This window comes from Amphiprion ocellaris, chromosome 12 (genome assembly GCF_022539595.1).
Source record: "Amphiprion ocellaris isolate individual 3 ecotype Okinawa chromosome 12, ASM2253959v1, whole genome shotgun sequence".
Taxonomy (NCBI): domain Eukaryota; kingdom Metazoa; phylum Chordata; class Actinopteri; family Pomacentridae; genus Amphiprion; species Amphiprion ocellaris.
The window spans coordinates 6,858,550-6,873,897 of record NC_072777.1 but is presented as its reverse complement, the minus strand read 5'-3'; the positions used below and the strand labels follow the sequence as shown (position 1 = coordinate 6,873,897).

General features: G+C 38.3%; 1 protein-coding gene across 9 annotated transcripts in view; it reads left to right on the top strand.

Annotated features, from left to right (window-relative positions):
* The window catches only part of LOC111574551 (interphotoreceptor matrix proteoglycan 1-like), a 158,175-nt gene that overhangs the window by 49,701 nt on the left and 93,126 nt on the right, over positions 1-15,348 (top strand). For 5 of the 9 annotated variants that reach the window (XR_008603434.1, XM_055015725.1, XM_055015729.1 and 2 more), the window contains exons 3-4: positions 12,676-13,027; positions 14,893-14,972. The gene's annotated coding sequence lies outside the window, so the exon portion shown is untranslated. Of the gene's footprint in view, positions 1-9,082; positions 9,604-12,675; positions 13,028-13,354; positions 14,256-14,892; positions 14,979-15,348 lie in introns of those variants that run through there. The other 4 variants (XM_055015726.1, XR_008603435.1, XM_055015728.1 and 1 more) reach the window with 4 other exon arrangements.

Here is a 15,348-nt window from a genome sequence, read left to right as displayed (position 1 = left end):
GAGATGCTCCTCTTCTACTGAGACTACAACAAGACGGCCATCTTTTGACAGGACGTCTGCTGATTGGAGTTTAGCGTTCCCTATTCAGTGAATTCTGTTTCTGTGTTGAAGCTGCTTTTTGATTTGTCAGTGAACAAAACTTGATGTATTGATCTTCTGATGGTGTTCTCACTTTCACTTAGAAACTTTCAGTCCAGCCATGAAGTGAGAATGAGAAAACTCCTCTTTGTTCAGAATAACAATCTGACTTCTGACAATTGCACTTGATTCTGATACCATGGTTCGCACTATCACAATGCTACTTAATGAACAATGTTCTGCTGCTACTTGAAGGACAGACATATTTCTAACAGGTGGACAATTTGCAGGTTGATTTAGTTGAATAAGCCTCTGATGAGTCAATCAAATACATGAATGCTGCTTTAATGGAGGGATACAACTAAAGGAAATCTGAGCTTTGAACAAAGGAGTTAACAGGGTCACTGCCACTGATCTGATCACTTTGATTTTTAACATAGAAATAGAGCAGAATCTGACATATGTTTTCTTTAGTTTCTGTTTTGGAACTTCTTCTGTTTTTTAAATCCTTTAAAGTTCTGATTATTCCAGGTTTACACAAAGACACATTTTGACTAAAATTTCTTGTTTTGTGTTTTTGTATGTTGGAAAAAGTGATTTATTTGTTGGTCACATGATTAATGGGTAGAGTATATCTGGTAATATACTACTATATACGTGTAAATGTATTTAAAGAAAACAGAAGGGGCTTTGGACACCACCCTGATGAAAGAAAGGTGGTCGAAAACATTCATGAACGAAGTGTGGTGAACTGGGAAAAAGTGGAATTTCAATGATCAGCTTTTTAGATGAAAAAAAATTCTGTTCTTCCCCAGGCCTGAATAAAAGTCCAGCTCTTTTACTTTCCCTGTTACTGTCACTGAGTCTTTGAACATGGCAGGGAGCTCCAGTTCATCAGCTCAGTGATCAGCAGCAGCAGGACGATGATTTTTCAGCACTGAGCAGCTCTCTGCACATACATGACTCGCAGCTTCTGCATTCCACAGATTCATTCCTGCAGATTTTCTCTCTGGTGCCAGATAATTTTCGGCCTCAGATGCTTCATTTCATAATAGCTTCACGCTTTGGAGCATGAGGAGATCTCTGGATCTCTCACATCAGCCTGGAGGCAGCACAAACAACATGTCTTTAACGGCCGTGATTTTCTAAGAAGGGCACACAATAGAGAAGAGCTGATAGCAACCATCATTACACCTGCATATTAAACAGAGCCACTTTCAGAGAAAAGTCATTACTTTCAGCGATGTGAAGGCTTAAAAAGCCATACTGCTGTTTTCTTTTAATTCTCTCCCCAGTCAAATGCATATTTACACACGAATCTGCGTTTTGCAGGAATAATTAAGAAGAAGAGGCAATTTACCCAGCGAGAAATCCAAAACGGAGAAATGTAATACCTATAAGCCTCACTGCACCTAATCCAAATTTGACACGCCAGGTAAACGGAAGAACCTAGTGGAACCTGAAACACTGTCTCCTTCATTCACCCATTCACTATGACTTACATAACAAAGTAGTATTAAAGTACTACTTTGAGGTACTTTACTTTCCTATTAATGCCACTTTATACTAAATAGTTTCCACTCTGCTAATATTATACTCCATTATGTTTATTTCACAGCTACAGTTATGAAATGGTGTGCCGAATGAGGTGTTAGATGAAAAACACGAGATCAATTCATCGAATATAATTCATTGACAGCTACAATAAAGTACTGAACAAATATTAATGTTTCAATAATAAAATAATGTGACACCAAAAGAGGCTACTTAGTATACACTGAAAAATAACGAAAAATAACCATGAAATAAAATCTACAGTATCTGTCCATAAAATTCATTTCATAGTCCTAAATTTACATCGGATAAGGTGTGTTTATTTATTTGTCTTTTAAAATTTATTTCCTTTTCAGTGTTTAATGAAGGATAATTACACAAACTGTTCATCATTTTAGATAGATTGATATTGATAAAAACTGTATTTTGACATAATCAATGTTTGTTGATATTATACACAAAAAACAATTGTATTTGGTGTTTTTTGGTGTGGAAAACTTAGATTGACACTATAAAATATATTTACACCATTACACTTTAACTTAGCGACTTAATCCATTAAATAAAAGTGAAAAATGAAATTTCTTCTTTTGGTCATTTTATGCAAAACAAAAAAATCTATTTCAAAACTGGAAACTTAATGGGTATTCAAAACAACAAATTTTAAATGTTATTTTACATTAGACATGTCAATTCACAGTTGGCTTTTGTATTTTTATTGATATTTTTGTATTTTTTCGCAAACATACCTTTATGCAGTTGAAGTATACATACCTTCAGATGCTAATACTTGTACTATAATGTGTAATGTTTAGAAAACTTTAAATGCTGGTCTTGTACTTGGAATAGAGTATTCAAATAGCAGCAGGGAATAGTGCTAAAATTCAACAAGATGCAATGAATAAAATCATGACATAGCAAGCATGTGGCTTAAACATTTGCATGAAGCCACAAGGAGACTGGAGCCTTCCTCAAATTAAGGCATGAAACAAACATAAACAATATATTTCCACCTTATGTTAAATGGATTCCTTTTGCCTCAGGTTTGTATGGTAGCCTCAGAGGACAAAATAAATGCAGGAGACAAAAACATGAAGAGGAAAACACTCCAAATGCAGAACTCAAGCAAATAGGATAATGGACTGTTTTGTATACGTAGAATTTCTAGGTGTGCAGCACTGTTGGAGTGACTGCCCCACTTGTTTTGCAATGGTTTTTTTTGTTTTGTTTTTTAAATGGCGTCTGACTGCAGGATTATATCATATTCATATAATCAGAGTTGCTGTAATTACCAGTTTCCCTCTTGTAAACAGCGTTCATGCCAACATCCAAGTCATAATTACAACTGGGAAAGTAAAATTTTACTGAAAGCGCCAACCTGGAACTAAAAAGTAGAGAAGTTCTGCCAAAAGTCAAGCAAACAAATATTTTGACAAACACTGAAATTCATTAGATGCACTGCTGTGCTGCACAAGTATGGCATTTTAACCCTCACATGTCCAACGCTCCAGTAAAAACCCATTTAATGTTATTACACTCCTGCATAGTGGCCATCAGCGCTTCCTTTGAGTCTGTGTGATTTGATTTGTTGGTGTTCATTGATCCACACAGCTGGAATCTTCAGTGAGCAGCAGCAGAATGACATGACCGGCAGCTGCTATCCTGATTTGTCTGATGACATGGACAGCCATCGTCACCTTTCCTCCTTTGTAACATGAACAGCTTTAGCTCCGTCATCTTACAGTTTTTCTCTACTGATAAGACAATGTTCCTGAAAAATAGCACACATTTCCTAAAAAACATTGCACACTATTTTCTTTATTAGGACACAATTCACAAAGCACTGCACACTTGTGGCAAAAGTGCACTTTATTGTCAAAATCTGAACTTTGTTTTCAAAATTAAGACACACGAAGCAAAACTAGGACACTGCAGTGCTAAATACAAAACACTCTTCTCTCACTGTGTTTTCACATTAAGTGTAAAAAAATGATACAGTCCTAAAAAATGACAACTTAAACACAAATGCATCCTATAAATGACTTAGAGGGGCCATTGCAGTGCCTGACTGTACATTATAAAATAAAATAATGTTAGACAATAAATACAGCACTGTATTGTACACAGTACAGTATGTAGATATTTACACCACGTCTGCATCAATTCCTTCAGCCTGGTCAGACCTCAGGACCTCATCAACATCACAAGCTATGTTTTCTCTGGAAAGAAGGACCTAGAGTGTCTGATCCAGCCCTGACATGCATCAACAGAAACATCACCACATGCCAAGACCACTGATTGATAGAGATTTTCCTGAATGTATGGCTGCTGCTCATATACCTTCCACCTCTATGTAGAGAAGAATTCTTCTATAGGATTCAGAAAGGGAGAATATGGTGGCAGAAAAACCACAATAACGTGAGGGTTCATATTGAACCATTTCCAAATCAACAGTCCTCTATGAAAACTAACATTGTCCCAGATGTATTCATGTGTATCATCAGAATCCAACTGAAAAACTCTCTGGAACAAACGCACACAAAACAGAGAAAAAGTCAGTCATGTACACTTTCTGTAATTTTACCAGCACTGGTGGACCAGAATTATACATTAGATTTTTTTACAGTATTCTCAGAACATTTCTGACTGCTTGTATTGTTCTAGTATAGACATGTCACTGAAGAGACAAACAACATTTACATACATGTAAAGTAAACCACAGTAAACCTGAAACCATTTCCTTTATGCACCATCTTTACCATCTGCTGACCTTAACAACAGATTACATTCTGAACAGCTAATTCTGCTTCCCAGCAGGTTTTATAGTGTGCAGTTAATTGGCAAAAGTGTTTTCAGTTTTGACCTGTTGTGTCTTAATTGTGACAGCAGTGTTGGAACAGTGTCCCAATTCTGCTTCCTAGTGTTTACTTTTTGAAAAATGTGTGCTATGAGTGAAAAAGTGTGTTCAAATGATCAAAAAACGTGTCCAGTCTTCTGCAAAAAGAGTGCAAGAGTTTTGGAAACTGTGTGCAAACCATGAATAGTGTTCAAGGTTTTGGCAGCAGACTCCTGTTTTTGAGAAATGTGTGCAGTCAGTTGGTGGCTGTGTGCAGTGAATGGAATTTAGTGTCTTATCAATCAAGAAAAACGGTAAAGTGAACAATTTATCAGTAGCTGATGGAAAAGCTCAATAATTTGTATATTCTTTTATTGATTTTCTGGAAAATGTTTCAAAATGTGCTCCACTTTTGCCTGGAAATTTGACTTCTGTTAACCTGGGCTTCAAAGACTGGTAATGGGTGATTATTTTCTTTTTTAATTGTTTATAGCTGCTTTTTAAAACCAGATACCAGCTAAGCCTGCCTGAGCGAATTTCAAAATAAGGCAATCTACCAGTTCCATTCTGCAGACTACCACAGAACATTTTTGCACGTACTTTGCATTAGGTCATTTCAAATGCAGTAAGAGCTTCTGAAATTCCATCAGGAGTCTTCCAGAAACTCTTTTCTCACTAAAAAACTACATTTCTGTGTGAATGTAAAAACTCCCTTTTAAAACCTACTCCCGTCTGTATGGACACTGCCAGCCTTCCTGACCTTCTCTCCAGTTCATTTCAGCTAACAGCTCTCACCTGGATCTCCAGGTGTGAATCAGCAAGTGATTAGCTGACTGGAAAAACCCCAACAGAGCTCAGTGTCCAGAGCTGCAGCCCATATCTGACAGACTCCTTTTTTTGCTTTATATAAGTCCTGATATGTTATATAACAGCGTGGCTGCACCTGAATAAAAATGACCACATTTATGATGCCGACAGGCTGCAGGGGAACATCTCGAGCTGTGATGACATCCCTGCCCAGCAGAACGGCTCTATCAGTATATCAGGCAACACTACGTCCCCTACTGTTCTTTATATGTACGCTCTAAATTACACTGTATTGTTACTGTGCAAGTTTAAACAGTTGTTAAGGCTGTTGTAGACACAGAGAAAATCCAATAAAACCACAGCTGTGGAAGCAGGTGAGGTTCATGACCGGACCTCTGTGCCCTGCTGGAGCACCGTGAGACGGCATCTCTGCTTCAGCAGGACACTTTCAATATCAAGTCACTGGGCCCCGAAGGTTTTTATCCCCAGACAACTTACATGCAAAGGTGACATACAACATTCACATCTAACTGACATGAAAAATCCCAATAAAAAAGTAATTCTACATAAGTCAGATCATATGACATTATAAAGGCTCTGTTTGCTGATTCCTGCTCTGGGAGGAAAATTCAGGTTCATTTTAATGTGTTTGAGGGTCCTTTGGTTGCAAAAGACACTGATCTAATTTAATTTGTACTCTTTTTTTCCCCCGAATACATCTCATCAAGGTGGAAACAGTGCTAATGGGAGTTTCACCCCCATGTCATTCAGACTAATCATGTAAATTTATTGGGTTTTCCTGCACGGCAGCTTTGGATTTCATTGTGATTGAAGGCTGCTTTACCCCTGTAGCAGTGTGACCTGATGGCGCTGATGGTCATACTGTTGGTGACGTATCCTGTCAACTGCTGGACAGATTTTCATGAAATATTAGTGTGTACATCTATCGCAACCTCCTAAGGTTATGGGGGCAAAAATAAGAGAGAGAAAGATGCTGTTCACCAAAGTGCTTTTGTTGAATAAACCACAGTGGGAGTGGTCGCTGGTATGAGAGTTGTGTGTTTGGTACGCTCTCCATCCACCCCAACCTCCTCCTACCAACCCTGGTGCAGTTTCCTCTGAATGTAACCCAGCCAGAGATTACACTGCCACAAATCTGTACAATTTTTAGGACCATGTGTCACATCAGTCATGAAATACATGGCTTGCTGGTTCAAATCCTTACGTGCAGCTGATGATAGAATGAGGTGCCCTTAAACAAAGCCCAGAAGGTTGAAGCATCTGGTAAAGCTGGTATGGCCGAAGAAATTTCCCTCTGGGTATTAAAGAAAAAAAGGGGACAAGGTTACAAGGACAACACTGCTGCTCCCATCCTAAAGATAGTTTGCTCCTCATCTGTTCTCGTTTTCTCTGTATACATACTGTACTCAAATGTGGGTGGCCGAGTGTTCAAAATAGCATCGTTGCACATCCAGACATCTGCTACACAAGTCTGTAGAAATGTCAGAGGTGGACAAAAACTTTGTAAACTGTACATTTCCGGTCACTGAATAGGACAGGTCTGTGCCTGGGTTGATCATCATTACTAAAATACTTTCAGGATCCATTATTCTCAGTTAATCCAGCCATGTTTTATTTTTTTTTTTCTCACTGAAGTTTTTGGAATACAGCAGGGTTCTTTTTAGCTCAAGTAGCACTGCATAAATTAAAGTGGAACTTCTTTGAAATGGTGTCAATGAAAGTGACACTGAATATTAATGCTGGCAAAAAAAAAAAAAGTCTGTGATCATTTGTACTTTACTGTTTTTTCAGTAAAATGTTTCTTTTCACTTCAGACCCAAAGTGGTTTGTTAGTTTGATCTTAATCTTAATAATAATGCTTTCCCCGCGAAGATAATCTGACAAACCCTCATTTGAAGAATTATTTTCATGTCCATCTTTGGCACTTTTCTGTACTGTGGATCTGCACTGCACTTGATGCTTGTTCTACTTCTGCATGGCTTTTGTTAAAGCTCTTTCATAGATAATGCCTTATTAAATTTCCTTCCCACAGCTTGACTTATAATTACTGTGGGCACACATTAACCTAAATTGCAGCCCCCCTTCTGAGCGGGACAGAGTCTAAGTGGGACATTGATCTTCCCCTGCACAGTAAATCTTTGGCCTTTGAATTACGACTACCCTGGTGGCTGGAAAGGCTGATTAGTTGTACTATATGTGCAGAAGTCTGTTCACTGAGCTGGATATATAGTCTGAATCTGAACACTGAGGTCTAGTGTAGAAAAATAATACTGTAATGTAAAATAGGAAAAGCGTAACATGAACTTATGTTCATGTCCTTATTTAGGTGTAGTGGTTTTCTGGTTTTCTGATCCTTGCCTTCCTTAAGGATTGATATGACCTCATCTACACTTTATGTTTATTAGCAAATGTAGCCATGCTAGCATGCTAACCTGAAGTGGGGAACAGGGTAGGGTAAACAAAAAGCTGTAAGTGCTAAATGTCAGCATGTCTTAGTCTAAACATATGTTCATTACGAGATAATTCTCTGGTCATGGGATGAGTTTACAGATCCAGCCTTTAAAATTCCTTCTGCCCAATAATATCAAACATGACATTTACAAGTTAAAATCGGGGAGGTTGGGATTGTTACAGAAACGCCCACAGTAGCGCACAGTGTTACCAAAGAATACCAAACTTTCTAGCTCTTGAGCTAACATTAGTTATAGATATTAAACCTGATAGTTAAAATCTCTCTTTTAGGTCTCACTAAAGAATAAACAAGCTACGTTGACTACATCTTGGCAACTATTTTCTCATCATTTAGGCTTTTGTCTTTGTTTCTTTCTCACAGCAAAGTTGTCTTAGTTTTACGGCAACATCTGCTGTCCCGTGAAATCACATGAGGTGGTTCACCTGATTGCTTCCTCTGGAACAAAAACCTTTGTATGGCTTGTACAGCATGAACTGTGCCTCATCTGAGAAGCGGACGAAAGCAGACGTAAGTGTACTCACACACAGATATGACTTTGTATCTGATGGTTTTAATTATAACAGAGTAGTCTCTTAAAATTCTAACCAAGCGATATCTCATCTGTGTTCATGGCTCAGTCTCCATTTTACATGATTTCTCAGGTAAATCAGTTTGCTGCTGCATATAAGTCAGCTGTGCAGAGCTGTCCCTCTCAAACTACATAAACAAATTGAGAACACTGACAAATAGTGAAATACAGAGGGCAAAAATACAGGATAACAGCTTTAATAATTGATATGCCAGATAATGTTAATATTTCAGACAAGTCAGAGCAGTCAATTAAAAGAAATAGTAAAAATGATAATACATTAAATGAATACTTGGCTAGATTAGCAATCATGACAAACAAAGGAACTAGGCAGTTTGAAAATTATAGATTGCGATTGAAATTAAAAATAAAAAAAATCCGATAGTTAAAGAATTTTATATATATTTATATATATATATATATATATATATATATATATATATATATATATATATATATATATATATAACGACCTACAAAATATAATTAAAAGACACGTGTTTTACAATATGTATATATGTATATACGTAATATGTAGTGAGAACTACGTTGCCCATGATTCTTTTCATGTATAATGTTCTGTTTACTCAGCCAATGTATTTTCAAGGTGTTTGAGTGATATATTGTAAGCCAATGGGGCTTTCAGTAGAGCTGCACTCTTTGCCAATCAGAACTCATTTTGTTGATGAGTGCGGGAAAAACCGGAAGAAAAACGGCGCGACGTGAAAGCGACGTTGGAGGAAGAGGGAGGTGAAGAGTGCACACGCCTTAGAAGAGAACAGCAGACGACGAGCAGGGAAAATCAAGTTTAATGTCGAGGTGATTAAAGTTGTATACCTGCACACTTTAAGTACTGGCACAACTATTATTTAGCAGATTTCTGTCTTGTGAAACTTGCAGTTTAGCGTCTCACTATACCGAAGTTTAAAGTGAACTGCAGCTAGGCAAGCCGCGGTTATTGTTTTTTTTTTACTAGCTTGAAAAAGTCTAGGCATGGACTCAAACCTGGACATTTAAGAACGTATTGCTATCAGAGACAGTTAGTTATAAGCACTAGCCGCAACTTTTCACTGAGGAGGACCGGGAGAGCTGAGGACTTCGCTGCAGGACCGTGCATGCTAATTAGCTTGTTGCTACTGCTGCCTCGAGGGACCCCGCCACTGAACTTGCATGGACACACGGACGACACCTGTTGCCTCTCGCCTGTTGCTGCTGTTGACTCATCTGCACTGCGAACTCTTTAGACCTGCTTTGCATCGTGGATTTGTGAGTAAGAGGAACCGTTTTCTCTGAGGCACTGAAATGGTACTTGGTAACATTGTGAACACACACACACACACACACACACACACACACACACACACACACACAATTGAATATTGAAAACTGACTGTTCTCACACACACAAACCTGAACATTGAACTGTTAAAACTGTGACTGTTCACACATTGAGTTAAGCTGCCTTTGTTGAAGGTATATTCTGTTAAATATTAAATGTATTGTTGTTATATATGCTATTTGGTTGACTTGCATAATCTCATATTATTTGACTTTATTAACATCTTAGACATTTATTACTTGTTTCTGAGGAAATACAATTGTAGCTCATAGATTTTTGAGTTAAGTAGTTCCACAGTGGAGGCACCGTGCTGTTATTATTCTTTGTAGATTTTGCCTGTACAATAACATCCAATTAAACAAGGGGATTTAGCCAATTCACCATCAACTGCTAAGCACTCAGGATCACGTTTCTTAAGGCTAAAATAGTAACCTATCCTATGTGTGTATGTATGTACGTATGTATGCATATATATATATGACATCACACCAAAGAACCAGGCAGCTAAAAGTAAAATAAAGCAAGAGAGAACATCTAAAATAAACTGGACATAATACAAAATAAAGCACTAAACTTAAATAAAGCTAAAAGTAAACTTCACATAAAAGCAAGTCTATAAAAGTGGGTTTTCAGAAGTGATTTAAAAGAAGTTACTGACTCTGCAGGTCTTGTCTCCTCAGGCAGGTCGTTCCAAAGTCGAGGGGCCCTGATGGAGAAAGCTCAGTCACCCGTAGATTTAAGCCTCGACTTTGGAACGACCAGAAGGGATCCACCTGAGGATCTAAGGCTGTGAGCAGGCTCATAAGGGGTCAATAGATCATAAATGTAGCTTGGGGCAAGACCCTGGCGAGCTTTAAAAGTGATCAGTAAAATCTTCAAACCAATTCTAAAACGAGCAGGGAGCCAGTGGAGGGAAGCCAGGATAGGTGTGTTGTGACGTCTATTAAAGCCGCTAAGAAGCCTAGCTGCTGCGTTTTGGACAAGTTAGAGGCGACAGAGGAGCTTTCCAGGAAAATACAGCATGTATTGAGTGCACAATATAGACCTTCAAAATCAGACAACAGGTACATTTCTCCAACTCAAAATAATAATAAAAAAAATATTTTTATCAAACATTGTTGACTGAGCTTCTAAACCAATCACCTGTTAGGTGAGGTGAGAGCCAGGTGCTTCCCATCATGCCCTGAGGCTGTGCAACCGGTGGAGAGCAACTGTGGCACCTGGCTTCAAAAACTGCAGCTTCCTTGAGCTCAGTGTTCTTGTTTCCTACATGAATTGGGGGAAAAAAATTGGGATCAAGTTGGACAGAAGTTTTGGCGTACATGCAATGTTCACAATCACAGATTGAATCTGCGCAGGTCTGGCTCATCCCGAACAAGCCTAATATCCTGTAGTGTGTGATGTGCCAGTGTTTCCCAACTTATTGTAGTGTGTGGATGTCTGAGATTAGAGAGAAGAATGTCTGTGAAGTTTCTTCTTATGTGTGTGATGCAACCTGATTTCAGAATCTGTCAGGATTTTAAAACTCCTGTAGTGTGAGCGAGGCCTAAGGCTGTATTCTTTTTCCTACTTTTTCTCTTTTCTTGCAGTACATATTACAGCTGCCCTTACAACGTATATACAGTTGCTTGCAGTAAACATAGAAATAGGGCATACAACTTCAACATGAAATTGTGCGTTAATCTGTGACCCTCTTTCTCATATGTCCATTGCAGTTTGAATGAGCTGTCATCTGTTTGTGGGCTTTTGGTGGCTCAAGCTTGTTTATGCTTTTACAAACACTGTTATGTATGTGATGTATTTTACACTGTGCAGAGCATTGTCAGTCAGAATGGCCCTAAATGCATTCTGGCTTGCACACTGTAAAATTCTACTGGATGTAGTGGAATATCCTGGTATCTGTGGCATATAGTTGGGACATACTAAATCTTTCTCTGACACACTGTGTATATGGTAGCATGTGTATTGGGACACACCTTTAATATCTGCTAAACCTCAGCCCGTTCGATTTGTCATCATTTCTTACACTACATAATCTCATGATAGTGATGCGGTATATAGTCTGGATCCATGGATTTGTTAAAGATTTCTGTATCGTTGCAAGATAGCGGCACAACGTCACTGTATCTATGACAACAAGTGAACGCTACGTCAGCTGCCTGCTGATGATCGCATGATTGCGATCCTGCTAGAAATCCACCGTTGTGGACTTATCTGGACTTATCCATCGGAAATGATACAAGGAACAATTGATTAAGTTGTGGGGGTGTTTCTGAGTCCCATCAATTCCCGCTGCATATTTAGGTCACGTGATTCGGTATCCATACATAATGGACACATGCCAACACACGCCTGTGCTCAGCGCAAGGTCATTTTGTTTGTGGGTACGTCTATATTAAATGGCCACATTCTATGTTGCCATGATTTCTGATCATAAATAACTAATAAACCAACTCTGCATTTCTACAAAAAAAATAAATAAAATAAAATGCTGCATTTCTGACAATGCTACATGGGGGAATGAAAAGCCTTGGTGGACTCCTGTGCTCTGAGTGTTTTTCTTGTTTCACTCTTTGACAAGGAGGTCACACATCTGTCAGCAGAAACTTGAAAACCAAACTGACTTTTGTCTTTGCTCTAAAATGCTCTATAACTTCATCCCTGTACATTTGTTATTCACTGCTACGGCCTCATTAAATTACCCGACTCTATCATTGGTATTCTGCTGTATAACATTTAAATTTGTAATGTCACCCCTTTGCAGTTAATGGCGATGTGGTGATGACTGCACAGAGGCAGAAACTTGTGTTAAACTCAAATTGAGCTCTGAGTTTTAATGATGTTTCATCCAGGTGATGCAGGACAAGTAAAAATTAACTTACATTAATCTTTTATATATGTGCTGAAAAATCAAATGCTGCCTTGAGCTATTTGTACTTTTCTATGATCTCTTTTACTGACTTCATTTTTTTTTCTTTTGGGAACATCTTTCCACATAGACATGCATGGTGATAATCTGGTTTCTGAAGAAGCAACGGCTGCTTGTGAAATCTCTCCTTTGGTGGCTAAAAATGAAACATCCAGCAGCTCTGTGAAGCTCAGCTGTGTCACAGTGAGTTCAAGAAAGAGGACGAACACGCAGGACACCAGACGCCAAGGCAGGATGTACAAACAAAACTAGCTTTAATAAACTTACTGGAGGAAGAGCAAAGGCTGACAGTCAAGTATAACCAACTATAACAAGAAGCAGCTGCTGAGCTGAGGCAGGAAGAAAACCAGCAAAAGTCTGAGAAAGACAAATCGAAAGGAGACAAGGAAAATTCAAAAGGAGACATGCTGGGAAAGATGCAGGTAAGCAGACAGACAAACCACTAACAAGGTCAGGATTATAAATACACAGCAAACTAATTGTGAAACTATGAAAAAGAAGGGAAAAACACCCAAAGGGCAGAAGCAAAAAGACGGGTCACAAAAAGTAGATAACTTGAAACAGAATAACTGAAAATAGACACACAAATATCGGTGTAGGTGGTATAAACATTTACAGGAACAAATTGGGAATCAGGCCCTTAAGCTTAACGTTTCTTGTGCAATGTAGGAACACTTATAGCCCTCCTCTCATTTTCCAATTTGTGCTTCCTTTGTTTCCTTTTCTTGACTCCTCTGCTTGCATTTTAGTCCTTCCCAGCAGACATACGAGAGGAGGAGGTGAGGAAAAGACATGAGAAAGGCAAGGAATCAATATGACAATGTGACGTCAGTTGTATCACCTGTCCATTTTTCTGTTACCTATCACTGTATTTTATGATGAGCAGAACAGTATCCATGGCAACTTAAAATATACAATAAATTCTAATACATAGTGTAGCAGAATGTAACAAGAAAGCATGTATGTCACAACTCGCACATGTACAGTGAAGAATAAAGGAGTTGTGGCACACAAAAGAATCTATTCTGTCTAGTCCACATATAAAGAGTGACATATATCCTGACTGATAGATATAATATGTCAGTCCTGCCTGGATTTTGGAAATTATGACGTCCTATGTGATGGGTGCACCAAGACTGATTTCAGGGTCACAATCAGGAGGACAGAGGAGATGAGGAGGCTCAGATTAATTAAGTAAGATGAGCCTCAAGTGCATCAAAACTGTGACAAATAGTAGTTCCTGGACCTCATTCAAGTTCTATGAGCATGTAGGAAATAGAACAATGGAGGTTTGCTATGTAGTCTATGTTTTGAATTTAGCGTAGTTGATGGCAATGTTTGAGAGGAGACTACTTGATGAGGACATTAGGAGTCCAGAAATGGTGCTTGTCGTCCTCTTCGAGTTGATCCAATCAGTATTTGTCTTGTCTGACTTTAACCAATCAACACTGAGTCCAGCCCGGTGTACTCCTGAAAAATCTACCCAGGAGTAGGTACTACTCTCCCCACCTAAAACGGCCCTAAAATTTTCTGCAGTGGAAGACGTCTTTATACAAATGGAGTGAGACACAAGGGAAAGCGAAACACAAGGAGCATGGCCATAACTGAAGTGTTGATTGATTCACAGTGCATGAAATAACCCAGTACTGTTTCTTTATACCGCTGTATTGAACAAAGAGTATCTGAGGTGTCTTTAAATGTTTAAGAGTTGTATTAAAGTTAAAGCTTCTTAAAAGGGCATGGCCTGATGTTTTTCCCGGTGTGCATTCGATTTTTCATCTTTTATCTCTCTCAGACTCGTACAGTCTTTTCCATCTATTATTACATGTATTATACTTTGCAGTGGACTGTGTGCAATTCGTATTTGCAGTATTCTGGGAAAGCATTTGAAACAAAGCAAATGCTTGCTGTTGAGCCAGTGTGCTTTCCATGAGAGAAATACGATTGGCGTTACGAATTAACCTACAGGTATAAATGCTGAGGTTGAGAACATACAGTGTTATTTATTGTGGAAATTTGCCTGCTTTATTTAAATATTAAAGAATAAAACCCAACAATAATACATAGAATACAATTCAACCTGGTTGTAGTACACATTAAGGCTCAGGCCCAACAGCGTTATTAATTGTGGAGATTAATTTAGAGCTTAAGTTAGAACTGTACAAACCCCACAAATCCAATAATTACCTGAAATCCCAATGAGCAACTTTTGTTTTCATTTTTATTATTTCACTGATTTATCTTTTGTCTTTCCTTTGTAAGACAAATTTTTCTGTGTCTTATTTAGATTTGTGACGGAGGAGGAGTGACTCTCTTGTGAACAGAGCCAGGCACAGGGAGAGCAGCCGTCTGCCTCGACCAGCTGGGGTGAGGGTAAAGGTTTAAAGCCTTATAAACAACATTAAAGTAGTAAAGCAGTTTTTAAATCAACTATATTATTATTATACTACATTATAGTCTGTGTTTTTGGTATTGTGTTGAATCTGGTATTATTTGATTTCGTAAACCTGTTAATGGCTCAGTAATTTTGGTACTTTTAAAATCAATGTTCAAACAGCAGCAGTGCATTTGTTGGGGACTAGTTTAAGCAGTGGAATAATCTTCTTAAGGTTCTCAAGTTTTTGTGCAGCAGTAATGAAAGAACATGTTAGCCAGTGCAACACAGCAACTCCCTATTGTATTTTTAGACAACAGTGGAGCTTTGCTGCACAGAGGAATGAGATCCTGTCATATAATATAAGGC